Source organism: Macaca fascicularis, chromosome 6 (assembly GCF_037993035.2).
Source record: "Macaca fascicularis isolate 582-1 chromosome 6, T2T-MFA8v1.1".
NCBI classification, from domain to species: Eukaryota; Metazoa; Chordata; class Mammalia; order Primates; family Cercopithecidae; genus Macaca; species Macaca fascicularis.
Window position 1 is genome coordinate 130,805,658 of NC_088380.1, and position 27,727 is coordinate 130,833,384.

The window sequence follows — 27,727 nt, forward strand, 5'->3', positions numbered from 1 at the left end:
GCCATTTGTGATGGACAGGGCAGTTTTCACCATGCCCAGAAGGTTTTGGATAACTTATACACTCCTGACCTTTCCCTTCCAAAATGTAACTTCTTAGGATAATCAAAGTTGTCTGACATAAGATAAAATAGAAGCAGTAAAGTCAGTGAGAAGAATTGGATTTTATAAAAACCATTAGACTGGTAACCATAAAATAATCTCCCTGCAAAAAATAATAATAATACTAATAATAAAATCGCAAACTTTGTTTTCTTGGCTTTTAAAGAAAAATCACTGTGATGTAATCACACGTAGCAAAGGAGTTGTGAAGGCGACATGGCTGCGTTTGAATCCCAGCTCTAGTGCTTACTATCTGTGTGACCTAGGGGAAGTTACTTCAGCTGTCTGTGGCCTCAGTTTCATTTGCTGTACGGGGATTAAAAAGCCCATAGGGTTGCTAGGTTTCTTAGCAAGAGAATACATGTGAGTTTAGAACAATGACTGGAATGTAATAAGTACCCTGTTGGAAGGTATTTTATTACTGTTAGAATAAAAATCAGCATTTAAGAAAAGTTTTTGGCATTTCATGCTCAGAGGCATTTGTCTGCAGCACTTTTTGGTAGTTTAAAAACATGCACACAAATTCTTTGACACTCCACCCTTCAAAAAGTAGAATTCACTTCTCACCTTGAATGTGGGCTGTACTTAGTGGCTCATGCCTAATAATTAGAATGCAGTGGAAGTGATAGTGTGTGAATTTCAAGGCTAGGTCATTCAAAGCATTTCCATTCTTGACATGATTTGTCTTGCATCACTAGCTCTGGGAGGAAGCTAGCTGCCATGTTGTGAGGACACTCAAACAGCCCTCTGGAGAGGCTGCGGGAATGAGGCATCACGGAAGGAGGCTTCGGCTGCAGTCAAGCTTCCAGATCATTTCAGCCTTCAGCCCTTGAACCTTTCAGAGGAGGCACCAGACAAGGAGAGTAGATATAAGCCACACCTACTGTGCCGTACCAGAATTCTCAACTCATTTAAAATGATGAGATAATAAATCGTTGTTTTAAGCCACTAAGGTTTTCGGCAACGTATTATACAGCAGTAGCTAACATCCTTCAATGTAGAGGTGGAAGTTTCACTTGCCATGCTGAGGACGTGCATAGATAGGGATGGGTGGTGAGGCAAGGTTTTAGAGATCTAGATGAGCATAGACTACAGTGCAAATTAGTGAACCTTTTGAACACCCTTGATTATACTTCACTTTGGTGTTATCTATTAACATAGGATGTTTTTTGTTTCATACCTAAGTAAAATAATTCTGTATCATATGTAGTACTTATTTCTAGGATGACTAATCACCTAGTCAATCTAGGACTGTCTTTGATTTAGCAAATGAAATTTACATGTCCCAAGAAATTCCTCAGTCCTTGGCCAACCAGAATCTAATGACTTTAGATTAGATAATTATCAGTATCTCATATGAGCTAGTCCTATAGGTAAAGAAAAGACATTTGGGCTGGGCACAGTGGTTCATGCCTGTAATCCCAGCACTTGGGAGGCCAAGTTGGGTGGATCACTTGAGGTCAGGTGTTCGAGACCAGCCTAGTCAACATGGCGAAACCCCATCTCTACTCCAAATACAAAAATTAGCTGGGCATGGTGGTGCACACCTGTAATCCCAGCTACCTGAGAGGCTGAGGCAGGAGAATTACTTGAACTTGGGAGGCAGAGGTTGCAGTGAGCCAAGATCGTGCCATTGCACTCCAGCCTGGGTAACAGAGCAAGACTCCATCTCAAAAAAGAAAAAAAAGAAGACATTTGGATAGAGGTTTTTGTTTCAATACATGTTTTTAGAGGAAAGGAGAGACATCCCAAATAGTCCCCACCTCATTATATTTCTCCAAACTTCTCTGGATCTTACCATGCTACTACTGAGCCCTTCATATGGAGAGGAAAGATGGTGTAGAAGGAGAAGAGATCACTGCCACTTAGCCTTCAGCTCTTTAAGGCTCATGGGATCTAGAGGTGCAGGGTAGACAGTGATGATTGTTGTCAGGAGGTGTGAAGGTGTCAGGGAGTGGAAAGCAGGGTTCTAGGGGAAGTTCTGCAAGCCTTAGTGGCAATTGAGTATGGAAGGAGAATGCTCAAATCAACTTTCGTCCCCTCTGCCCTTTGGCTATTGTCTGTTTTGTTTTATGATTTGGAAGTTTGTAAGGGGTGTGGTTCATTGTTTAAAAATACTTTCGAGTTCTGGAAAAGATAATGGGATGGATTCTCATCTACAAGTTGAACAAAGAACCAAGAATTCAGCTGCAACCACACCTTTTTTCCTGCCTGTCAATAACCAAAATAGCATATAACGGTGTATTTCTTGTGGAACTATCATGTGGGCAGGAGAGAACTAGATGGAGCATTTATTGCTCAGGGTTATATGATGCAGAGACTAGGTCATACCACTTTAACAAATTTCACCTGCTTAATTCCATGGTGGACACACGAGAATAGTGCAACTTGTTCAAAAGGAAATGTACCTGAGTTATGAACAAAGGAATGTATAAGTCAATTAATGGTGTTAACAAGGGAAATGTTAGCTGACACAATAGAATAGCATTTGCATCCAAACAATATGGGTAAATTATAAATTTATCTTTTTGTTAAAGCGCTCTTTTTTCTTCCTCTGTCAGGAGGATTACTCTCTAATTTTAAAAATACTGCTAATAATCATATTCAACATGCAATGAGTAATAATAATTATATTCAACACATTGTGTGTCAGGTACAATTGTACTATACCCATGTTAAATCAATAGATAGGACAGGCCTAATGAGGCAGGTGCTACTAGATCCCTATTTTACAAATAAGGAAACTGAGTCACAGAGTGACTGAATAATGTTTCCAAGGTCACATCACAAGTAGGTGGTCAATCCTAGTGTTCACACTCCATACTTGATCTTTTTCTTTGATTACATCAGTCTCTGATTACGCAGAGTTTTATGTAAAAAAAAAACCCTGCTCCTCCTCTTCTAATAAGAGTAAATTAGCAAGTTCAGCTACCTGCTCTGAGAAAAGAGATTCTGATTCAAGAAACACAAATTAGGGAGAATTGGGAAGATAAAAGCAGTGAAACAGATGAAGAAAGAAATGTAGGAGAGGGGATTAAAGTAGTCAAGTGAACCTAAAGAAGAGAACAGAAAAACAAAGGAGAAGAGAAGAAAAAGAGGAAGAGAAATAAGAGAAAGAGTAAGGAGGAAGGAAAGAATGGCAGGAGGACAGAAAGGCTAGCAGAGTTGGAGTGGGAGGAAATGTGAACACAAGCAAGGGTTCTAAGCTCAGATGATATCAGTGTTTTACATCTAGTAAATAGTTCAATGCTAAAAGTAAGGTGAGAGTGGAAGATTTTCTTTCTCTGAATTTTTCTTACAAAAACTGTTGCTAAATGTTAAGAAGCAGGGCATGGAATTGGCATCAGAAGAAAAAAAAATTGCCTTCCCAAGATTTTGCCTGAGGCAGGATAGACTTCTGACTGCAAAGGGAAGGCCACAAGAAATTAGCAAATCAGGCCGGGCACAGTGTCTCATGCCTGTAATCCTAGCACTTTGGGAGGCCGAGGTGGGTGGATCACTTGAGGTCAGGAGTTCAAGACCAGCCTGCCCAACATGGTGAAACTCGTCTCTAATAAAAACACCAAAAAGAAAAAAAAAAAATTAGCTGGTCATGGTGGTGCATACTTATAATCCTAGCTACTCGGGAGGCTGAGGTGGGAAGATTGCTTGAACCTGGGAGGTAGAGGTTGCAGTGAGCTGAGATCATACCACTATACACTCCAGCCTGGGTGACAGAAGGAGTCTCCACCCAAAAAAAATAGAAAGAAAAAAAGAAAAGAAATACATTTTAAAATCTAGCAAAGTGTAGCAATGTAGGCAGAGGCAGAAGCCACATTCCCAGAGGACATTCTACCAAAGCAGTACCTTTTCAAACAAATTTTAAGGAAGTATATTGGCATACAGTGTTTAAGACAGTGATGAAAATGAGTGCAGTGGTTTTCATCCCAGCACTTGTTTGATATATGGTTTATGTCTTAGTCTGCTTTGTGTTGCTATCAGAGAATGCCACAGACTGGGCAATTTATAATAAACAAAAATTTATTTGACACACAGTTTTAGAGGCTGGAAAGACCAAGAAGATCACAGAACTGGCATCTGGCGAGGGGCTTTTGTGCTACATCATACCACGGCAGAAGGCAGAGAGGCAAGAAAGGGAAAGAGCTAGTGTGCAAAAAGGGACCAAACTCACTTTCACAACAAACCCACTCTGGCCATAACTAATCCACTCCCACAAAAATGACAGTAATCCATTTATGAGAGTTAACTCTCATGACCCAGTCACCTCTTATTAGGCCCCACCTCTCAGCACTGTTGCACTAAGAATTATGGTTCCAACACATGAATTTTGGAGAACACATTCAAACCACAGAATTTTGCCTTTGGCCCCAAAATTCATGCCCTACTGACAAGGCAAAACACATTCATTCCATCCCAATAGTCCCAAAAGTCTTAACTCATTACAGCACCAACTCAAAAATCTAAAGTCCAAAGGTTCATCTGAATCAGATGTAAGGCCAGGCATGGTTGCTCACACTTGTAATCCCAGCACTGTAATCCTAAGCCTTGGCAGCTTCCAGGTAGTGTTGAGCCCGCAGGTGGACAGAAGTCAAGAGTTGAGGTTTGGGAACCTCCATCTAGATTTCAGAGGATATATGGAAACACCTGGATGTCCAGTCAGATGTCTGCTGCAGGGGCAGAACCCTCATGGAGAACCTCTGCTGGGGCAGTGCAGAAGGCAAATGTGGGGTTGGAGCCCCTACAGAATCCTCCATAGGGCACTGCCTAGTGGAGCTGTGAAAAGAGGGCCATCATCCTCCAGACCCAGGAATGGCAGATCCACCAACAGCTTGCACCATGTGCCTGGAAAAGCTGCAGGCACTCAATGCCAGCCTGTGAAAGCAGCTGGGAGGGGCACAGTACCCTGCAAAGCCATAGAGGCAGAGCTGCCCAAGGCTGTAGAGCACATATCTTGCATCGGCGTGACCTGGATGTGAGACACGGAGTCAAAGGAGATCATTTTGGAACTTTAATGTTTAATGATTGCCTTGTGGGATTTTTGGACTTGGATGGGGCCTGTAACTCCTTTTCTTTAGCCAATTCCCCCCATTTGGAGCAGGTATATTTACCCAATGGCTGTATCCCCAATGTATCTAGGAAGTAACTAACTTGTTTTTTATTTTACAGGCTCATAGGCAGAAGGGACTTGCCTTGTCTCAGATGAGACCTTGGACTTGGACTTTTGAGTTAATGCTGGAATGAGTTAAAACTATAGGGGACCATTGAGAAGGCATGATTGTATTTTGAAATGTGAGGACATGAAATTTGGGAGGGGCTGGAGGCAGAACAATATGGTTTGGTTGTGTCCCCACCAAAATCTCATCTTGAATTATAGTTCCCACAATCCCCACATGTCTTAGGAGAGACCTGGTGGGAGGTAATTGAATCATTGTGGTGGTTACCTCCACACTGTTCTTGGATAGTGTGAGTTCTCACGAGATCTGATGGTTTTATAAGAGGCTCCCCCACAACACACAACTTTGCTCTGCACGTCTCCTTGCTGCCACCATGTGAAAAAGGATGCTTACTTCCCTTCCACCATGACTGTAAGTTTCCTGAGGACTTCACAGCCCTGTAGAACTGTGAGTCAGTTAAATAACTTTTCTTTATAAATTACCCAGATTTGGGTATGTCCTTATAACAGCATGAGAAAGGATTAATATAAGGACTTTCCCCTCCCTTCATCTACCACTGCAGATACACATGGGGCTTCTCCCACAGGAGCTCAATGTGGGTACATCTATAGGCAACATTTTTTGGATCACTTCAGGGTGACTGTATTTCCAGAGAAGAAATGACCTCCAGGTTAAGGCTTGCATGAAGGGTAGAGTAGCAATCCCTCTCTACATGGAATATCAACATTCCTGCAGATGGAAAAAGTTGCCTATCTGATCAGAGTGTCCAGAAAACAGAGTCAGTAGAGTGTAGTGTGACTAGGAAGTAGATTGCTTTCCCTGCTGGCCTGGCAGGGCAGGTGAGGTGGCTCCCCACCCTTCCCCTTCCTAAGACCTCAGTATTTCACTGACAGCCTCCCCAGCTACCTCAGTCAAGGCTGGAACCTCTGTACACTGTTGGGTATTTCATTTACCCAGATGCTTTAGCGACAGTTGATTTTTACCCATGGATACCTCCCCTACTGACCTGAAGCCTGAACTATCAAACCCAGTAAATAAAATGTGAGGAATAAGTAAGTCAATAAATAACTGCACACCACAGATGAATGAGATAAGCTTCAAGAGAATTCTGCCATTTCAAACTCCCAGGAGACAGCACCAACTTGCTCACACACTGAATACATTGCTACTACAACCAGCATCTAAGAAAGCCATCATACAGAGACTCTCTATAACCAAGAAACTCATACAAACTCTTCACTCCTGAAAGCACTAAAATCCAAATTAGGCTACAATAAACTATAAACATTGAAGTCACATCCTTAATGGGGAATAATATTTTTTAAAAAGAGTCATTCAAAACTAGATTCAAGAACAATAGAAGAGATAGTTTACCCAAATGAGAAAAACGCAGAAAAATATTTCTGGCAGTATGACAAAACAAGGTTCAATAAGACCCCCAAAAGATCACGCTAGCTCACAAGCAATTGATCCAACCCAAGAAGAAATCTTTGAAATGCATGATAAATAATTTGAAATGTTGATTATGAAGCTACTCAAGGAGATACAAGAGAAAAATGAAAATCACATATAGAAATTTGAAAAACAATTAGGATATAATTTTTAAAAATTCTAAAGAGATAGAGATTTTAAAGTAAAACCAGTCAGAACTTCTAGAAATGAAAGACATATTTAGAGAATTACAAAATACAGTGGAAAATTTTCACAGTAGACTACACTAAGTAGAAGAAATAATTTCAGAGTTCAAAGACAATGCTTTTGAATTAACTTAGTCAGACAAAAATTTTAAAAAAAAGAACCAAAAGAAACGAAAAAAGTCTCTAAGAAATATAGAATTATGTAAAATGGTCAAACCTAAGAATCATTGGTATTCCTGAGGGAGAAGAGAAAGCAAAAAGTTTGGAAAATTTATATGAGAAAATAATTGAGGAAAACTTCCCTGGCCTTGCTAGAGATTTAGACATTCAAATATAAGAAGCTCAAAGAACTGCTTAGAGATTTATTGCAAAAAGGACATCACCAAGTTGTATAGTCATCAGGCTATCTGAAGTCAACATGAAGGAAAGAATTCTAAGAGCAGTGAGACAAAAGCATCAGGTAACCTACAAAGAAAAACCTATGAGACTAACAGCAGACTTCTCAGGAGAAGCTTTACAAGTCAGAGAAATTGGAGTCCTATCTTTAGCATCCTTACACAGAATAACTGTCAACCACGAATTTTGTATCCAGCAAAACTAAGTTTCATAAATAAAGAAGAAATAAAGTATTCTTCAGACAAGCAAATGCTGAGGAATTTGTTACTACAAGACCTATAAGAAATGCTAAAAGGGGTTCTGAACCATGAAATAAAAGGTTGATATACACCAGAATAGAACCTCAAAAGACAAAACTCACAGAGCCTATAAAAACACAATGAAGAAAACAAAGCATCTAGCTAACAATCAACATGATGACTGGAACAGGGCCTCACATCTCTATTAACATTGAATGTAAATAGTCTAAATGTTTCACTTAAAAGATACAGATTGGCAGGGTGAATTAAAAAATAACAAACGAAATATCTGTTGTCTTCAAGAGAGTTACCTAACACAAAAAGATTCTTAGATTTGAGGTGAAAGGATGAAAAAATATATTTCATGCTAATAGAAAACAAAAGAGAGCACAAGTAACTATTTTTACCTCAGAAAAAAACAGATGCTAAAGCAACAGTAAAAAAAAAAAAAAAAAGGACAAAGAAGGCCATTATATAGTGATAGAAAGAATCCAACAAGAAGATGTTACAATCCTGAAATATATATATTCACCTAAATCTGGAGCTCCCAGATTTGTAAAACAATTATTGCTTGACCTAATAAAAGAGGTAGCCACACAATAATAGTGGGGAAATTTAACAATCTTCTGATAGCATGAGATAGATCATCAAGGCAGAAATATCAGCAATGAAACATTGGATATAAACTACACTCTAGAACAAGTGGACTTAACAGATGTTTAAGGAACATTCTACCTATGAACTGCAGAATATACATTCATCTGATCAGCACATGGAACGTTCTCCCAAATAGATAAATATGATAGGCCACAAAACAAGTCTCAATAGGTTTAAAAAATCAAAATTATATCAAACATCTTCTTAAACTGCAGTAAAATAAAACTAGAAGTCAACTCCAAAAGGAATCCTCAAAAATATACTCATACATGGAAATTTAAAAATCTGCTCTTGAATGATTGGGATAACAATGAAATAACAATGGAAATGTTAAAATTCTTCAAAATAAATAACAGTGACATAAGTTGTCAAAACCTCTGGAATATGGCAAAAGCAGTGCTAAGAAGAAAGTTTATAGTGCTAAATGCATACATCAAAAAGTCCAAAAGAACACAAATTGACAGCCTAATACCACACCTCAAGGAACTAGAGAAACAAGAAAAAATTAAGCCCAAATCTAGTAGAAGAAAAGAAATAACAAATATTAGAGCAGAACTAAATAAAATTGAAATGAAAAACAAAATATTACAAAAAATCAATGAAGTTAAAAGTTGGTTCCTTGAAAAGATTAACAAAATTGATAGAACATTAGCAAGATTAACCAAGAAAAGAAGGGAGAAGATTCAAATAAGCTCAATTAGAAACAAATGGAGACATTAAATCTGACACCACAGAAATACAAAAGATCATTTGAGACTTCTATGAGTGCTTCTATGCATAAAAACTAGAAAATCTGGAGGAAATGGATAAATTACTGGAAATATACAACCCTCCTTGCTTGAATCAGGAGGAAATAGAAATCCTGAGCAGACCAATAATGAGCAGTGAGATTTAATCAGTAATGATACAAAAATTGCCAACAACAACAAAAAAGCCTAGGGCCAAATGGATTCAATTGGCAAATCTACCAGACAGTCAAATAAGAATTGGTACAAAACCTACTGAAACTATCACAAAAGATTGAGAAAGAGGAAATCCTCTCTAACTCATTCTATGAAGCCAGTATCACCCTGATACCAAAACCAGAAAAGTACATAACAAAAAAAAGAAACCCACACACCTGTATCCCTGATGAACACAAATGCCAAAATCCTCAACAAAATACTAGCAAGCCAAATCCAACAGCACATCAAAAAGATAATACACTAGTGGTCAAATAAGTTTCAGTGCAGCAATGCAGGGATAGTTTAACATATGCAAGTTGATAAATGTGATACATCACATAAACAATTAAAAACAAAAACCATATGATCATCTCAATTGATGCAGAGAAAGCGTTCATTAAACTCCAGCATCCCTTTATGGTAAAACTACCAACAAATGCAGCATAGAAGGGACACACCTCAAAATAATAAAAGCCTTATACAAGAAATCCACAGCCACCCTCATACAGAATGGGGAAAAGTTGAAAGGATTTTTCCCTGAGAACTGGAACAAGACAATGATGCCTACTTTTGCCACTTCTGATTAATGTAGTACTATAAGTCCTAGCCAGAGCAATCAGGCAAGAGAAATAAATAAAGGACATAAAATATATGTGTTATAATTTTATGTCTGGTAGCAAAATAGGTTTGTTTACACCAGCATCACCACAAACATTTGAGCAATGTATTGCTCTAATGCATTGCATTATAATGGCTACAATATCAGTAGGTGATAGGATTTTTTTGGCCCCATTATAATTTTATGGAACCACCATTGTAAATGTGGTCTGCCATTGACCAAAAGGTTGTTATGCAGCAAATGACTACATTTTGCTTAGAAATGTTTACACCACATACCCTGCTTCATTGCTCTAACTTTCATAAAGCCCTAGGGTATGGACACAATTCAACCAAGTTCTTTGCCACTTTAAAAGGATGGCCTTTCCTCTAGTTTCCAATAAGATATTCTCTTTTTCATCTGATACCTCTTCAGAATGGCCTTTACTGTCCATATTTCTACCAACATTCTTTTATAAATCATAGCAATTTGATATATAGATATATTGGTTTGATATATAAGAATCACCTCTGGGAAGCATAAACCGTACTGATGAGTCTTCCTACCCCAGCCTAATTAAGGCAGAATCCTTAAGGATTCTAAAATTATAAGGCTGGGCATTATAATTTTTAAAAATTCTCTAAGACATGTCACTATGAGACAGTCTACATAAAAGAAGTAATGGAGGCTGACTCTCTTTTCGGACTCAGCCCACCTGCACCCAGGTGAAATAAACAGCCATGTTGCTCACAAAAAAAAAAAAAAAAAAGAAGAAGTAATGGAAATGTTCCTAGCGAGTTATTTTGTAGAGATCACTAAATTGCTTTCAAAGTGTATAAGGAGAGACAAAACACCTAGAATAGCCAACACAATATTGAAGGAGAGGAACAAAGTGAGAGGACTGACACAACCTGACTTCAAGACAATGTGATATGAGTGAAAGAAAGACAATGGAACAAAAAAGAGAACCCAGAAATAGACCCACATAAATACACTTGCTATGGTTTGAATTTGTCCCCAAAGTTTATGTGCTGGGAACTTGATCTCCAATGTGTTGATGTTGGGAGGTGAGGCCTAATGATTAGGCTCTGAGGGCTCTGTCATCATGAATATATTAATGCCATTTTCAAGCAGTGGATTTCTTATAAAACAATGAGTTTGGTTCCCTTTCTCTCTCTCTCTCTCCCTGCTCTTCCATCATTGAATGACACAGCAAGAAAGTCTTTGCCAGTTGCCAGCCCTGCAATTTTGGACTCCTCAGCCTCCAGAACCATGAGCTAATAAATTTCTGTTTGTTAAAAATTACCCAATCCGTGGTATTCTGTTACAGCAGCACAAAACAGACTAAGACAACTGATCTTTGACAAAATAGCAAAAAAAGAACAACAGAGAAAAGGTAGTCTTTTCAATAAATGCTGCAAGGACAGTTAGACATTCACATGCAGAAATAATGAATCCTAGACACAGACTTAAACCCTTCACAAAAATTAATTCAAAATGATCATATACCTGAATGCAAACACAAATTTATAAAATTCCTAGAAAATAATAAAAGAAACTCTAGGCAGCCGTGGGTATGGTGATGACATTTTTAACAAAGGCACAATCCGTGAAAAAATATCATTGATAAGCTGAACTTCATTAAAATGGAAAACTTCTATGGTGTGAAAGACAGTGTTAAGATAATAAGAAGACAAATCACAGACTGGAGAAACTCTTCGCAAAAGAAGTAGTAGGAATATAAGACCATGAGAAGGATGAGAATAATTTATAGTAAGTTTCATTACAAATAAAATGCAACCTCAACTGCCTCCACTGACAAAATTGCTTTGGTGGTGATAGAATCTGGCAGGATGGGGATGGAAGTCGGGGGTGTTTGTTCTTTGGAGATGGTGTTGTCTTTTTCAGAGGGTCATTACTAGCCATTCTGGATTTCTTTTCTTACACTGAGTTTGCAAAGCCTCTTGATTCCTAACAAAGCATCCCGCCCGGCAAATGAGTGTAGCATGGGCATTTGAGTTGTGGTTGCTGACATGATTTTTCCTTGCTCTTTGTATCTGCTTGGGCACTTGCGAGCCAGCTTTTATTTCTCTCCAGGAAAGGGGGTTATGTGAAGATTTCTTAAACTGCAGTGAATTCTTCACCATGCAGCCTCCCTCAATAAATCTGGCAGAACTTCAGCTCCTGTAAAAAGCAAGTCAGCCCCAACCACCCTTGTCATTTCCATTTTTCATACATCTACTATTGGTACGTGCAGTATGAATGCTATTTCTCTGTGCAGTTCCATCTCATTTGCCCACTGCCATAGGCTACAGTGTGGAACAAAGTTCACTTTCAAATTCAATCTCAAACAAAATGAAAAAGCAAGAAAATCATGAAAGAGAAAGCTGGCTTCAGCCATTAATATGGATCTCACTGCCAGATTCTTCTGCTTTATCCATCAAATGTGAGTGAGAGGAATCTGCTCCCACGTGCAGCTGCTACGGCTCTGACCCTGGTCACAGGATACTGTCAATCAGGGGAGCAGCTCTAAGAACAGCCTGGAGTGAGTGCTGGCTGCCAGGTGCAGACAGCCCGACAGGCTATTGAATAACATCATGAATGGTACTGGACCCCTTACTCTGATAACAGTAACAATCCCCGGGGCCTTTCAACAAAATAGTAGGAACCACCCTAAATTTATTTTAGACACCAAGTTTTGGATTAAGGGATTCAGGAGGAAATGACAGGGTTTCCAGAGGAAAAGTAGGCATTTTCCTTAAAAAAAAGAAAAAAATTTTTAAACCCACACAGTGTTTATATCTCAGCTTGAAAGTTCAGTATTCTTTAAATACATCAGTGAATCCTGCTAAATTATACATGTGGTCGAAATTAGAGGGTCCTGTGTCTTACATCTGGGTTTATTCCAATTTGCTGGGTTATCCTGGAAAATCAGCTCAAATGGAGTTGAGTTCTGTTCACATGTACACACATACACAACTCCCAGGCCCACCCCTGCCCATGTGCAAGGTTAAACTTGGGGGTAGCAGAAGTAGGGGACAAAGAAAGAGTCCTGTGATTTTTTTTCCTGAATATTTCTAGAAAAAAGATGGCAAAAGTCCTTCAAGGCCTTCCCTGAGTCAGCACCCCTTTTATAAAATCAGGCAACATTGTACCCTATTTGCTCAAAAAATTCTGAATACTTTCTACTTCTTTCGCCCAAGTCTGAAATGATGCGTGTTGGATACACTAAGAAGGAAATGCTCAGGCCCTCTTTCCTACCTGGCTGTGAAAGTTGGTAAGGAATCTAATTTTAAGAGAGCAGGGAAGGTAACACTGAGTGGCTGCAGTTCAAACTCTGAGTTTGTTGGGATGCAAAATCAGTGCCAACGGGCTGCTTCTCTTCCAGGAATTATATGTGATTGATCCTCTTTAAATAAATTTGGCTAGCCAACAAATAGCTTTCCCTTGCCAACATTTTCTCAATATGGTCTCCAGACTCTTTATGGTTTTAAAAAAATTACCAAATAAAATTCATGAAAAGGCAACAAGAAACATATCTTACAAAATTTCTGTACAGAATTCAAACATTGTTCTTGTGCCAGACACACACAGCTGTGGGCCTGACGTGGCAGAACCATCTGCTATAAGCTCCACACTGTAGCTGCTTGAAAGAGACAGAGCTGGGTAGGTGCGTCTTTTGTTGGAAACATACAAACCATAGCTATGGAGCTTTCCTGTTTCCCTCCCCCGCCCCCTTCATTGCCGTCTGTCCATTTGGATGAAATTATCACAAGAGTGTTATATGCACAGAATGGTGCAGACAATGTGGGCAAAATACAATTGCTTCAAGCAAATGGATGTTTGCACCATTGTGTTTAAGCTTTCCTGATTTCAAATGGGTTTGGGATCATTATACCTACTGAAAAAATGGGAATCTTCAGAACATGAGCACTGACACATTTGTCAACTTAAACCAGTTAAATCATTCTCAATCCAGAGAAGGTGTCCTAAGTGTCATTTCTATACATCTATTTCCTTTATAAACATAATTATGTGAATATGTTTTAACTTTCCAGAAGAATCCTATCAAGTTGTATTACCATCAAATCTTATTAATAGAGCTAAATAAGAATCCCTCTTTGACAGGAAGATTGTTCCTCTTCCCATTCTACACTGCGGCATCATTTGCAGGAATCAGAGCCTCCCAGCTGCCTGTAGGATGCTTATGTCAGTCACATCAGAGAAGGAATGCAGGATAGCTCTAAGAGTACCCTTGGACAGGGGTGGGCTCCCATAGCCTCAGAGTAAGTGTTTTCTCTTAGGCAAAGTGCTCTTCCTGAGTCGAAGGTAGGTTGTCTTAGCTGGTGGAGCTTATTCAGAATGGTGTTTTTACATGTGGAAAATAAAATCCAGAATACAGAGAAAATCAATTATATTGAATATTCTTACCAAACTGTTTTAACAGACGGGTTTGTGATATAGTAATGTTTATGCATATTTATTAATTCATTAAATAACAGAATAGGGTGAAGGGTGGAATATCTATCATAATGTTGAGCTAAGCGATGGGCAGTAACAACTTTTCTGCAAAAACTTTAATGCAATACAAAATCATCTGTGAGTTTTATCAGTGACAGAGTCACAAGTGCTTCTGAGACTACTGTGATGTTTTTGCCTAAATGCAGAACTGAAGAAAACACTGAATTACAGTTAGAGATTAGTAAAAATAAAGTTCTTTTCCCCCATTCAAGTTCATAGGCCCCCGAATTCTATCCATGGCCCATTTATTTATTTATTTGGCTTTTCAACAATTGGTTTATGGAGCTTTTAAAAAAGTGTGTATAGAGTCAATGATGAATTAGGATGTGGTATGAAAGAAAATAGCATCAAACAGGTATTGAGAGAGACCATTTGTCCATTTTTAAATCAGATGATTAGTTTTGCTATTGAGTTGTTTGAATTCTTTATGTATTCTGGTTATCAATCCCCTGTAGGATGAATAATTTGCAAATATTTTCTCCCACTTTTTGGTTCTCTTCACTTTGTTGAGTGTTTCCTTTGCTGTGCAGAAGGCTTTTAACTTGATATAATCATTTGTCTATTTTTGCTTTTGTTGCTTATGCTTTTAAGGCCTTACCCCAAAAAGTCTGCCCATATCAATGTCTTTTTTACCCCATACGTTATTGCAGCACAGTTTGTATTTGATTACATGAATAAGTTCTTTAGTGGTGATTTGTGAGATCACCCGAGCAGTATACACTGCACCTTATTTATGGACTTTTATCCCTCGCCCCCCCTCCCACTCTTCTTCCTAAGTCCCCACAGTCCATTGTATATTCTTAGGCCTTTGTGTCCTAATAGCTTAGCAACCACATATCAGTGAGAACATACGGTTTTTGGTTTTTCGTTCCTGAGTTACTTCACTTAGAATAATAGTCTCCAATCTCATCCAGATCACTGCAAATGCTATTAATTCATTCCTTTTTGTCTGAGTAGTATTCCATCATATATATCTACCACAGTTTCTTTATCCACTTGTTGACTGATGGGCATTTGAGTTCGTTCTATGATTTTGCAATTGCGAATTGTGCTGCTATAAACATGCATGTACAAGTATCTTTTTTGAATAATGACTTATTTTTCTCTGAGTAGATACCCAGTAGTAGGATTCCTGGATCAAATGGTAGTTCTACTTTTAGTTATTTAAGGAATCTCCACACTGTTTTTCATAGTGGCTGTACTAGTTTACATTCCCACCAGCAGTGTAGGAGTGTTCTCTCTTCACTGCATCCATGCCAACATCTACTGTTTTTTTTTTATTATTATTATTTTTGTTATGGCCATCCTTGCAGCAGTAAGGTAGTATTGCATTGTGGTTTTGATTTGCATTTCCCTGATCATTAGTGATGTTGAGCATTTTTCCATATGTTTGTTGACCATTTTATATCTTCTTTTGAGGTTTGTCTGTTTATGTACTTAGCCCCACTTTTTTATGGGATTTTTTTTTTCTTACTGATTTGTTTGAATTCGTTGTACATTCTGGATATTAGTCCTTTGTCAGATGTATAGATTATGAAGATTTTCTCCCACTCTGTGGGTTGTCTATTTACTCTTTTGACTGTTCCTTTTGTAATGCAAAAAAGCTCTTTTGTTTAATTAGGTCGCAGCTACTTATGTTCATTTTTATTGCATTTGCTTTTGGGTTCTTGGTCATGAAATCCTTGCCTAAGCCAATGTCTAGAAGGATTTTTGCAGTGTTATTTTCTAGAATTTTTATAGTTTAAGATCTTAGGTTTAAGTCCTTAATCCCTCTTAAGTTGATTTTTGTATAAGGTGAGAGATGAGGATCCAGTTTCATTCTCCAACATACAGCTAGCCAATTATCTCATCACCATTTGCTGAAAAGGGTGTCCTTTTCGCACTTCATGTTTTTGTTTGCTTTGTCGAAGATCAGTTAGCTGTAAATATTTGGGTTATTTCTGAGTTCTCCATTCTGTTCCATTCTGCCTATTTTTATAATAGTACTGTGCTGTTTTGGTGACTATGGCCTTATAATATAGTCTGAAATCAGGTAGTATGATGCCTTCAGATTTGTTCTTTGTGTTTCCATTTGTTTGTGTCATCTATGATTTCTTTCAGCAGTGTTTTGTAGTTTTTCTTATAGAAATCTTTCAACTCCTTGATTAGGCATATTCCTAAGTATTTTTTTTTTCTTTGCAGCTGTTATAAAAGGGGTTGAGTTCTTGATTTGATTCTCAGCTTGGTCGTTGTTGGTGTGTAGAAGAGCTACTGATTCATGTACATTAATATTGTATCTGGAAACTGCTGAATTCTTTCATCAATTCTAGGAGCTTTCTGGAGGAGTCTTTAGTGTTTTCAAGGTAAACGATCATATTATCAGCAAATAGTGACAGTTTGACTTCCCCTTTGCCAATTTGGATGCCCTTTATTTCTTTCTCTTGTCTCATTGCTCTGTCTAGGACTTCCAGTACTATGTTGAAGAGGAGTGGTGACAGTGGGCATCCTTGTCTTGTTCCAGTTCTCTGAGGGAGTGATCTCAAAATTTTCCTCATTCAGTATTATGTTGGCTGTGGGTTTGTCATATATGACTTTTATTACATTAAGATATGTCCCTTGTATGCCAATTTTGCTGAGAGCTTTAATCATAAGTGATGGTGGATTTTGTAGAATGCCTTTTCTGCATCTATTGAGATGATCATGTGATTTTTGTTTTTAATTTTCTTTATGTGGTGCATCACATTTATTGACTTCTGTATGTCAAACTATTCCTACATCCCTGGTATAAAACCCACTTGATCATGGTGGATTATCTTTTTGATATGTTGTTGGATTTGGTTGGCTAGTATTTCGTTAAGTATTTTAGCCATCTATGTTCATTAAGGATATTGGTCTGAAGGTTTTTTTTTTTTGGTTATGTCCTTTTCTGGTTTTGGTATTAGGGTGGTGCTAGCTTCATAGAATTCGTCAGGGAGGGTTCCTTTTTTCTCTATCTTGTGGAATAGTGTTAAAAGGATCAGTACCAATTCTTCTTTGAATGTCTGGTAGAATTCTGCTGTGAATCTGTCTGACCCTGGACTTTTTTCATTGTAATTTTTTAGTTACCATTTCAATCTTGCTGCTTGTTATTGGTTGATTCAGGGTATCTAATTCTTCCTGATTTAAGCTAGGAGAGTTGCATTTTTCCAGGAATTCATCCATCTCTTCTAGGTTTTCTAGTTTATGTGTGTAAAGGTGTTCATAGTAGCATTGAATGATCTTTTGTATTTCAATGGTGTCAGTTGTAACAACCCCTATTTTGTTTCTTAGTGAGGTTATTTGGATTTTCTCTCTTCTTTTCTTGCTTAATCTTGCTAATGGCCTATCAATTTTATTTATCTTTTCAAAGAACCAGCTTTTTATTTCATTTACGTTTTGAATTGTTTTTGTTTGTTTCAATTTCATATAGTTCTGCTCTGATCTTGGTTATTTGCTTTCTTCTGCTGGGTTTGGGTTTGGTTTGTTCTTGTTTCTCTAGTTTCTTGAGGTGTGACCTCAGAATGTCAGGTTGTGCTCTTTTGGTCTTTTTGATGTGAACTATGAACTTTCCTCTTAGCACTGCCTTTGCTGTATCCCAGAGGTTTTGGTAGGTTGTGTCACTATTGTCATTCAGTTTGAAGACTTTTTAAATTTCCATCTGGATTTCATTTTTGACCCAGTGCTCATTCAGGAGCAGGTTATTTGATGTCTATGTATTTGCATGGTTTTGAAGGTTCTTTTTGATTTCTAGTTTTATTTCACTGTGGTCTGAGAGAGTGCTTGACATAATTTCAATTTCTTAAATTTGGGAGGCTCCTTTTGTAGACTATCATGTGGTCTATCTTGGAGAAAGTTCCATGTGCTATTGAATAGAATGTGTATTCTGTGGTTGTTGGATGAATGCTCTGTATATATCTGTTAAGTCCATTTGTTCCAAGGTATAGCTTAAATCCATTGTTTTTTTGTTGACTTTCTGTCCTGATGACCTGTCTAGTGCTGTCAGTGGTGTACTGAAGTCCCCCACTATTATTGTGCTGCTATCTCATTTCTTAGGTCTATTAGTAATTGTTTTATAAATTTGGGAGCTCTAGTGTTAGGTGCATATATGTTTAGGATTGTGATATTTTCCTGTTGGACAAGGCCTTTTACCATTATATAATGTCCCCTCTTTATCTCTTTCAACTGCCATTGCTTTAATGTTTGTTTGGTCTGATATAAGAATAGCTGCCCCTGCTTGCTTTTGGTGTCCATTTGCATGAAATGCCTATTTCCACCCCTTTACTTTAAGCTTGTGTGAGTTCTTATGTGTTAGGTGAGTCTCCTGAAGGCAGCAGATGGTTGGTTGGTGAGTTCTTATCCATTCTGTGGTTCTACATATTTTAATTGTAGCATTTAAGCCATTTAAATTCAATGTTAGTATTGAAATGTGAGATACCATTGCATTTATCATGTTCTTTGTTGCCTGTGTGCTTTGTGTTTTGTTTTTGCTTTTTAAGTTGTATTTTTGCTTTGTAGGCCCTGCTTGATTTGTGCTTTAAAGAGATTCCATTTTGATTTGTTTCAAGATTTAGAGCATTTTTTAGCAGTTCTTGTAGTGGTGGCTTGGTAAAGGTGAATTCTCTCAGCATTTGTTTCTCTGAAAAAAACTATATCTTTCCTTCACATGTGATGCTTAGTTTTGCTGGATACAAAATTCTTGGCTGGTAATTGTTTTGTTTTAGGAGGCTGAAGATAGGGCCCCAACCCCTTGTAGCTTGTAGGATTTCTGCTGAGAAATCTGCTGTTAATCTGACAGGTTTTCCTTTGTAGGTTACCTGGTTCTTCTGTCTCACAGCTCTTAAGATCCTTTCCTTTGTCTTAACTTCAGATAACCTGATGAAAATGTGCCTAGGCAATGATATTTTTGTGATGAATTTCCCAGGTGTTCTTTGTGCTTCTTGTGTTTAGATGTCTAGGTCTCTAGCAAGATCAGGGAAGTTTTCCTGGATTATTCCCCCAAATATGTTTTCCAAGCTTTTAGAATTCTCTTCTTCTTCAGGAACACCAATTATTGTTAGGTTTGGTCATTTAACATAATCCCAGACTTCTTGGGGGCTTTGTTAATATTTTCTTATTCTTTTTTCTTCATCTTTGTTGGATTAGGTTAACCCAAAAACCTTGTCTTCGAGCTCTGAATTTCTTTCTCCTACTTGTCCAGTTCTATTGCTGATGTTTTCCAGAACATTTCACATTTCTAAAAGTGTGTCCACAGTTTCCTGAAATTTTTTATTGTTTTCTTTTGTTGTTGTTGTTGTTGTTATTGTTTAAGCTAACTATTTCCTTGAATATTTCTCTCTTCACTTCTTGTATCATTTTTTGGATTTCCTTGCATTGGGCTTCACCTTTCTCTGGTGCCTCCCTGATTAGCTTAATAACTAACCTCCTGAATTATTTTTCAGGTAAATCAGTGATTTCTTAGTTTGGATCCATTTTTGGTGAATTAGGGTGATTTTTGGGGGGTGTTAATGAGCCTTGTTTTCTCATATTACCAGGATTGATTTTCTGATTCCTTCTAATTTGGTTAGACTCTGTCAGAGGAAAGGTCTAGGACTGAAGGCTGTTGTTCATATTCTTTTGTCCCATGGTGTTCCCTTGATGTAATACCCTCCCCATTTTCCTATGGATGTGGCTTCCTGTAAGCCGAATTGTTGTCTCTCTTCTGGCACTAGGCTGGTACTAGGGGTTGTCTGCACAGAGTCCTATGATGTGCAATATCTATGGATCTTTAAGCTGTAGATACCAATGCCTATTCCGGTGGAGGTGGCAGGGGGTGCAATGGACTCTGAGGGTTCTTAGCTTTGGTGGTTTAATGCTCTATTTTTGTGCCGGTTGGCCTCCTGCAGGGAGGTGGCACTTTCCAGAGAGCATCAACTGTAGTAGTATGGAGAGGGACCATCAGGGGGCGGGGCCCTCAAACTCCCAAGATTGTATGCCCTTTGTCTTCCACTACCAGGGTGGGTAGGGAAGCACCGTCAGGTGGGGACAGGGTTAGGTGTGTCTGAGCTCAGATTTTCCTTGGGTGGGTCTTGCTGAGGCTGCTGTGGGTGATGCGGTGAGATTCCCAGGCCACTGGAGTTGTGTACCTAGGAGGATTATGGCCTTCTCGGCTGAGTCATGAAGGTTGTCAGGGAAGTGGAGGAAAGCTGGCAGTCACAGGTCTCACTCAGCTCCCACGCAAACCAAAGGGCTGGTCTCACTCCCACCAAACCTCCACCAATAGCCCAAGTCTGTTTCCAGGTAGTGGGTGAGACGGGCTTGAAAACTTAACCCAGCCTACATGCCCCCCACCTTCAAAAGAAAAGGACTTGGTTCTTCCTGCGCTGTGGAATCTGCACACTGGATTTACACCTTCCCCCAAGTCCTGGCCAGGAGGCTTCTCACCTCTCACCAGTTCAAATTGTTACAAAGTTCAGCTAGAGATGTCCTTTTCTCTGTGGAGTTTTACCCCCTGCTCCTCTGGCCACCCTCCCAGTGGATCTCTGTGGTGCCAGGCAGGGATGGCCTGCTAGAGGACCCCACGAGCTCCCAGGGCCTTTCTGCTGCTTCCTCTACTCCTGTATTTCCCTTGGCTCTCTAAATTGACTCCTCTCCAGGTAAGGTTGGATACTTCTCCTGCAAACAGAACTTCAGTTTCTCCAGTGGGGATGTGTGTTTAGGAGAGGAGTGTCTCCCTTTCCCACTTCTGCAGCTGGGGCCCTCACAGTATTTGGAGTATCTCCCGGGTCCTGCAGGAGCAGTCCGCTTCCTTCTGAGGGCCTTTGGGTCCTCTCAGGATTGCTGGTTTGTCCATGGGCCCTTTAGAAGTCCTAGGTGAAGATCCTTATTTTTCCTTTTAGATTATTAAATCCAATAATATATAGATATAGATATAACAAATACGATCTTGTGGTCCAAGCAGTAAGTGAAAAAGTTACATGAATATAGAAGGCTTTGTGCTTCCAGATTCATGAATCCCAAGCTTTCTCTGTCAAAGAAAATATGTTTGCTACTGTTGAAGCTTCACAATGCTGGCCTTTTAAATGGCATTTGAGAGTTTCTCCTCTATATCAAATGATACCTTTATTCTAGCTTCTCCTCTCTCTTGTCATTCTAACTTCTGGGTGGGATGCTTACCTCTGTATATCTTGCCTGCTTCCACAAATACACCCCTATTTCTCTCCCGTCTTGGTTTTTTCTCCCCAAACCCTAACAATGTGTGTGTGTGTGTGTGTGTGTGTATATATATATATATATATATATATATATATATATATATAAATAAAATCAGTCATCAACAAATGCATTAATCCCTGTTGTTTATTTCATGGTCACATGATAATTCTCAATAATATGATACTCCAAGAACTTCTGAAGAGCCCCTTCTCTGCTGCTTCCCATCACCGTCCCACTAACGTCTCCAACTCAACAGCTGTGAGAATCAACCTGAGGACCATTGGCAAACACCATGAACTGCTTTCTAAACATATTTTCAGGGAAATTTTTAAAAGATGTTCTTTTCTTTTGAAGCTCTTGCAGACTAAATTATCAGAAACTTGCTCACTTCTCATTAGATATAAGAGCTACAAACATGAAGGAAGTAATGTATTAGGTGGACAGTTGAATTAAATAATTTTGCAGGTCTCACCTTTGAAATTCTAAGACCCCCACTTCAATTGTATCTGAGCAACTCAAAATTTCACATCCAAATTCTGTGCATGTAAATTGGTTCTAACTGGTGTATTCACAGACTTTAGAATGGAATAGGCAATAGAGATTAGGGAAACATTGACTATTTGTGTTTGTCGAATATACAAGTTTCATTTTTATTTGGTTGTCAGTATACCTTGTATGTTACTGGTTCATTTTGCTCTTGTAGGGGCAGAAAGTTATGATCCCTTTCCTCACCCATCATAAGGGTCATGGCTAACAACAAAAGACAGATTAATTAAAGTTTTAGGTGACACAGGAGACTTCAGAAATGAAAACTTGAAGACCCAAGGGAATTGTTTTTACGCTAATGTTCAATAAAGAATGAGCAGCCGTCCATCCTGGCTAACACGGTGAAACCCCGTCTCTACTAAAAAATACAAAAAACTAGCCAGGCGAGGTGGTGGGCGCCTGTAGTCCCAGCTACTTGGGAGGCTGAGGCAGGAGAATGGCGTAAACCCAGGAAGCGGAGCTTGCAGTGAGCTGAGATCGCACCACTGCACTCCAGCCTGGGCGACAGAGCGAGACTCCGTCTCAAAAAAAAAAAAAAAAGAATGAGCAGCCGTGTAGAAATGTGGTTGGATGAAGGGGTATGATTTAATGGTGATACACCAAGCGGGGAAACCGGCAAAGCCTGTCTATTCAGATTCTTCTCGACTTCTCTGTGTAGCACTTCTCCTCCCTAGCATGGGGCAGGACTGCTCTGAAATGAGGATAGGATGACCTGCTCTCAGACAAAGTAGGATGCAGGGATAGTTTAACATAAACAAATCAAAGAATATGATACACCACATAAACAGAATTAAAAACAAAAATCACATGATCATCTCAATAGAAGCAGAAAAAGGTCAAGGAATTTTTTAATGTCCAGCTGTTATACAGAAAGATGTGGGAAGGCTGGGATTCTATCTCTGGGTTTCATGGCTGGCTTTAGGGAAGAGGAATTCTAGCTTCTATGACTCACTTTGGGGAGATAGATAGGTGGGAGACAGAAGGATAAGAAGTTAGAAAGACCTTGGTTATAGGCCAGACATGGGTGGCTCACACCTGTAATCCCAGCACTTTGAAAGGCCAAGGCAGGCAGATCACTTGAGGCCAGGAGTTTGAGACCAGCCTGGCCAACATGGCGAAACCCTGTCTCTACTGAAAATACAAAAATTAGCCGAGTGTGATGGTGCACATCTGTAATCCCAGCTACTCAAGAGGCTGAAGCATGAGAATCATTTTATCATGGGAGGTGGAGGTTACAGTGAACTGAGATCACACCACTGCACTCCAGCTTGGGTGACAGAGCAAGACTCTATCTCAAAAAAAAAAAAAGGAAAAAAAAAAAAAAAAAGCCTTGTTTCTGAGGCTCTTCTGAGGCCTACCAATCTCCTTTATTTCAAAGTACTCAGCATGCCAAAGCACTATTCTTTGGGGTATCATTTTTTGAGACCCAATACTATGGAAGAATAGGGTTACAATTACCTAAATGACTGTGCTGAGTGTTGAAAAATTCCTCAGTCATGAATATATACTTTGTAAATTCTTTCTGATATTATCAAAGAGGGTGGGATTACAAAGCTGCTCAATGAAAAACCAGTAGAAGGCATGTTTTTTCAAAATGAAATTAGATTTAGTTTCTCCTGCAACTAAAAATGAGACCTTCTCACTATAAGTAATTTTGAACTCACACACACTAACATTAGAAAAAAATATTTTTTGGTCTCATCAGTATCTACCACCCAGAGATGACCACAGTTAATTTATGAGCAACATTCTAGACATGTGTCTACACATATAAATATATGTACAGATATAGATATCTGTAATTTTACATAAGTAAAATAATTTCACACATGATATTGTGTTATGAACACCTTTTCAGGTCAATAAATACATCACCACGTCATCCTTTGTAATGGAGCTTTAGCATTCCATCTAATTTATTTGGTCAATTCATCTGTTGTTTTGAAAAACCCACTTTTTTGCAGGAAAAAATTAGACAAAGTTTAATATCCTTTTATGACAAAAACTCTCAGCAAACTGGAAATGTAAGAGAACTTCCTCTATCTGATAAAATGTATCTATGAAAAACCTACAGCCAACTTCATATCTAGTTTTTCTTTTCTTCAACTTTTAAGTTCAAGGGTACATGTACAGGATGTGCAGGTTTGTTACATAGGGAAATGTATGCCATGGTGGTTTGCTGCACAGATCATCCCATCACCTAGGTATTAAGCCCAGCATCTGTTAGCTATTCTTCCTGATGTTCTCCCTCTCCCACCCCCCACCTCTGACAGGTCCCAGTGTGTGTTGTTCCCCCTTGTGTCCATGTGTTCTCATCATCCAGCTCCCACTTATTGAAAATCCCACTTTTAAAAGTGGAATAAATCTGGTGACATAGTGTTTCACAGCCTGAGCAGCCTCTGAGGTAATCCTGGCATGTCTCACACCAGACAACGATAACATTAGCCCTAGAGTCGCTTAATGAGAGAAGCCCACAGTTACTGGGTCAGACTCTGAGATACCAGAGTCCACATGTCAGAAACCAAACCAAATCAACAGAGAGAGTTTAAAAGAATCACAAAGGCACTCATGGAGAAATGAGCTCCCCTGGGAGACTCACTGCAATCAGGAAATTGCCCCCTCTTCTTCCCCATGGTGGGAACAGTATGTCTGGTCTAGCAGTCAGCCTCCGGGCAGGAGGTCCTGCTTGATGCCACAAAGGACAGAGGACCAGCTCTCGTCCTCAGACACACATGGCCAGTGCAGTCTGGCACATGAGGATGGGTATTACTCTTCCCAGATGGTGTTTCCCATCCCTCCTCGCAGCCAATCTAAGAAATGGCTGTGCCAACATTGGCAAAAGTGTCCTGCAATCGGCATGGGGAGTTAGTCTCAGAGTTGGAGGATTTACCATCGTGATGGAACTGTATCCCTTACATGGAAGAGGTACCTTACAGGTACACAAAGGGTGCAGCTATGTGCCATAGTTAGAAATAAGACTGGATGGGAATACCAGATCTCCATGAAGAAAAGATCTAACACTCAGGTGGTGTACTGACATAACAAAGAACTAAATCAAATAGATGAAAACGACCCTCTTGCTTTCAGGAAATCCTGATGAGACACATAGCTTTTGGCACTCCCAGTAGGAATGCAGTTTTACTCAATGCTTCCCTTTGAACTCTTGCTTCTACTAAAAACTAATTGGTGCTCTGATAACAGGAAAGCCTTCCTTTAGTGGCGAGGCTTCTAGTGTTATTCACTAGGTATGTGTCCTTTGAGCCATTAGTACCTCCATAGGTGGACAGTCATAAAATAACTTTTTATGACTGAATTTAGTCCTACCTAATAAGAGTACTGTTAAAGTTATTTAAAATGCTGAAAGCATTAAACAGATATAAAGATGTACATTTTTCTATACCTATATGATAAACACTGAGATGAATATTCATATTACCCAGAAGAGATGTGGCAAATGTGGTTGCCACTTGCGTTCCACAGTATTTATGTGCAGGGCATGGTGCTAGGTTACGGGGAAACCAAGAAAAGGAAGTCACAGCTTCTACCCTCAAGGAGTTCGCAGCTTTATTTTTTAAAAAGAGCAGCTACTAACTACGAGAAGTAACTTACTCAAGATCACACACAGTAATGAGCTTCAGAAAAAGGTCCAGGAGTCAGATATTACCTTGAATATGTCTCTCTGAGCAGAGGAAGACACAGGATTTTCTTTGAGCTGTTCCACATGTCCCCTGACATGAAAGCTACTAATTTAACTGGTTAAGAAACTCTGAATCATAAGGGCTGGAAATGACATCTTTTCCCTGATTATAAACTCAGCAGACAGCAAGAAAATCATGTAGAGTAAGGGCGAAGAGCGATTAACACAGCACTGCATGTGGACAGTGTTAATTTTTAAAATGGACGCATTTGGGGATGTCTCTTTAAATATCCACATTGAATAGGGAGGAATCTGTACATTTGTTTATTCTACTCTAACCAGACCCTGGCATTCTGTTGCCAAAAATATCCTCCCTTCCCCCTCCTCTCTTCCCAGCATTGTCTGCAGGTGCCTTCACCCTAAAACTGAAGTCCTCTGCATGAGGCTGTGACGGGGCTCCTCCGAATGTTTGGCAATGAAAGCTGCTTGGCCCATTTTGCACATGCATTTGGGAGATTTCCAAACAGATGCACATGCATCTTCACTTTCTTGGCAGGAGGGCTGAGAATTTAAGGATTCTCGTGGAGAATTTATGCTGCTCTGAAAACTTAACCCATCATGGAAGAAACATGAAAGAGTTCGTATAAAAGACATGACCTTTTGCCTCCTTTTGGAGTCTGTTGCTTGGCCTCCTGTGTCTTTGTTGCCTTTTATTAAAGCTTTAGAGACTTTCTTTGTGAACGGGTGATTTTCACTGTCCTGAGCTCTCCAGGGTCTATTTTATTTTCAACAATGATTTCCATTTCATCTGAATCCATTGCTGCAGCCAAAGACGTGCTTCTTTATTCAGAAAGTGCCATCAGTAGGGCTGGAAAAAAATATTGTCTGAAAGCCATTTGGGGGCAATTTAACAAAAAGGGGGTAGAAAAAGGAGAGTAACCTATAATTTTATTACCTGGAGTTACATGCTAACAAGGACAAAACAAGAAGTCCCAACAATGGATGAGCTATGCATGGATCAGCGGCCTGATTGGCAAATCCTAAACAATAACTCTTATTCCTCTGAGTCATTTAATCCCCACATGATCAGAGAGAACAAAGAAAGCCCTGCATATCAGGAAGATTTTATAATTTCATATCTGCCTATATTTGTCTGGGCTAAATACAGCCAAGAGCCTTTTAATATTCTCCCTAAAGGATACTTTGAAAACTCACCAAACAGGAATTACCCTGTAAAAAGGCAGAGATGCAATGCTCTGCAAACAGTATTTTCTTAGACTGGGTAAACTGCAACTAAAAAAACACACACAAAGAAAATTAAACAGTAGTCTAAAAGGATAAGAAAGTAACCCAGCCTCCCTTATTTGACATTGAAAATAATTTTTATAATGTTTAGCCAGATCCTTCTTTGATAAATACACTAAAGAAATGATTTTTTTTTTGTCTGCTTACATATTTCAGGTTTTGTTTTTAATTTGCTCCTCGGTCATGCTTTTACTTACTTTCCAATTCCTTCCCTCTTTCCTGGCTCTTACCTGTGTAACCTGATTATACCCTGACATGGATTCATCCCAGTATAGCTTCCCCACTGCTCAGAGACTTGGACTACAGTCACAGGCATTTATACATCTGCACTGACTCACTGAATCTATTCTTCAGCTCAGTAGGATGCCCTGAAGAAAGGTTCTCAAGCAGGGTCTAACAGGATCTTTATGAGTTGGGAGTTTATTTTTCCCTCTTTAGGGTAACCACTTTGCTAGGAGATGACAGAGATGCTGAGACTCCCTGCATCTGCTTCCCTTCTGGCACCCAGCACCAGGGATTTATGATCAACCAAGACCAGGGAGCACCCCCCTGGAGGACGGCTCACAAGGCCTTGTAAAACAAAGGAAGTTTCTTCAAGCAGCTTATCTGTATTAGCAGCACTTGATTCTAGATAGGCGAGTGCACCAACAATTCTGCCTAAAAGAATAACAGTGGCTGAGGAGAACACACTTCCAACTGTGCAGCAATTAGAGTGCTGTTGAATGGCTGATTGCTTGCGTGTGGTCCCCTTAGTTCCCTGGTGGAGCGTGCTTATAGTTCTGCAAT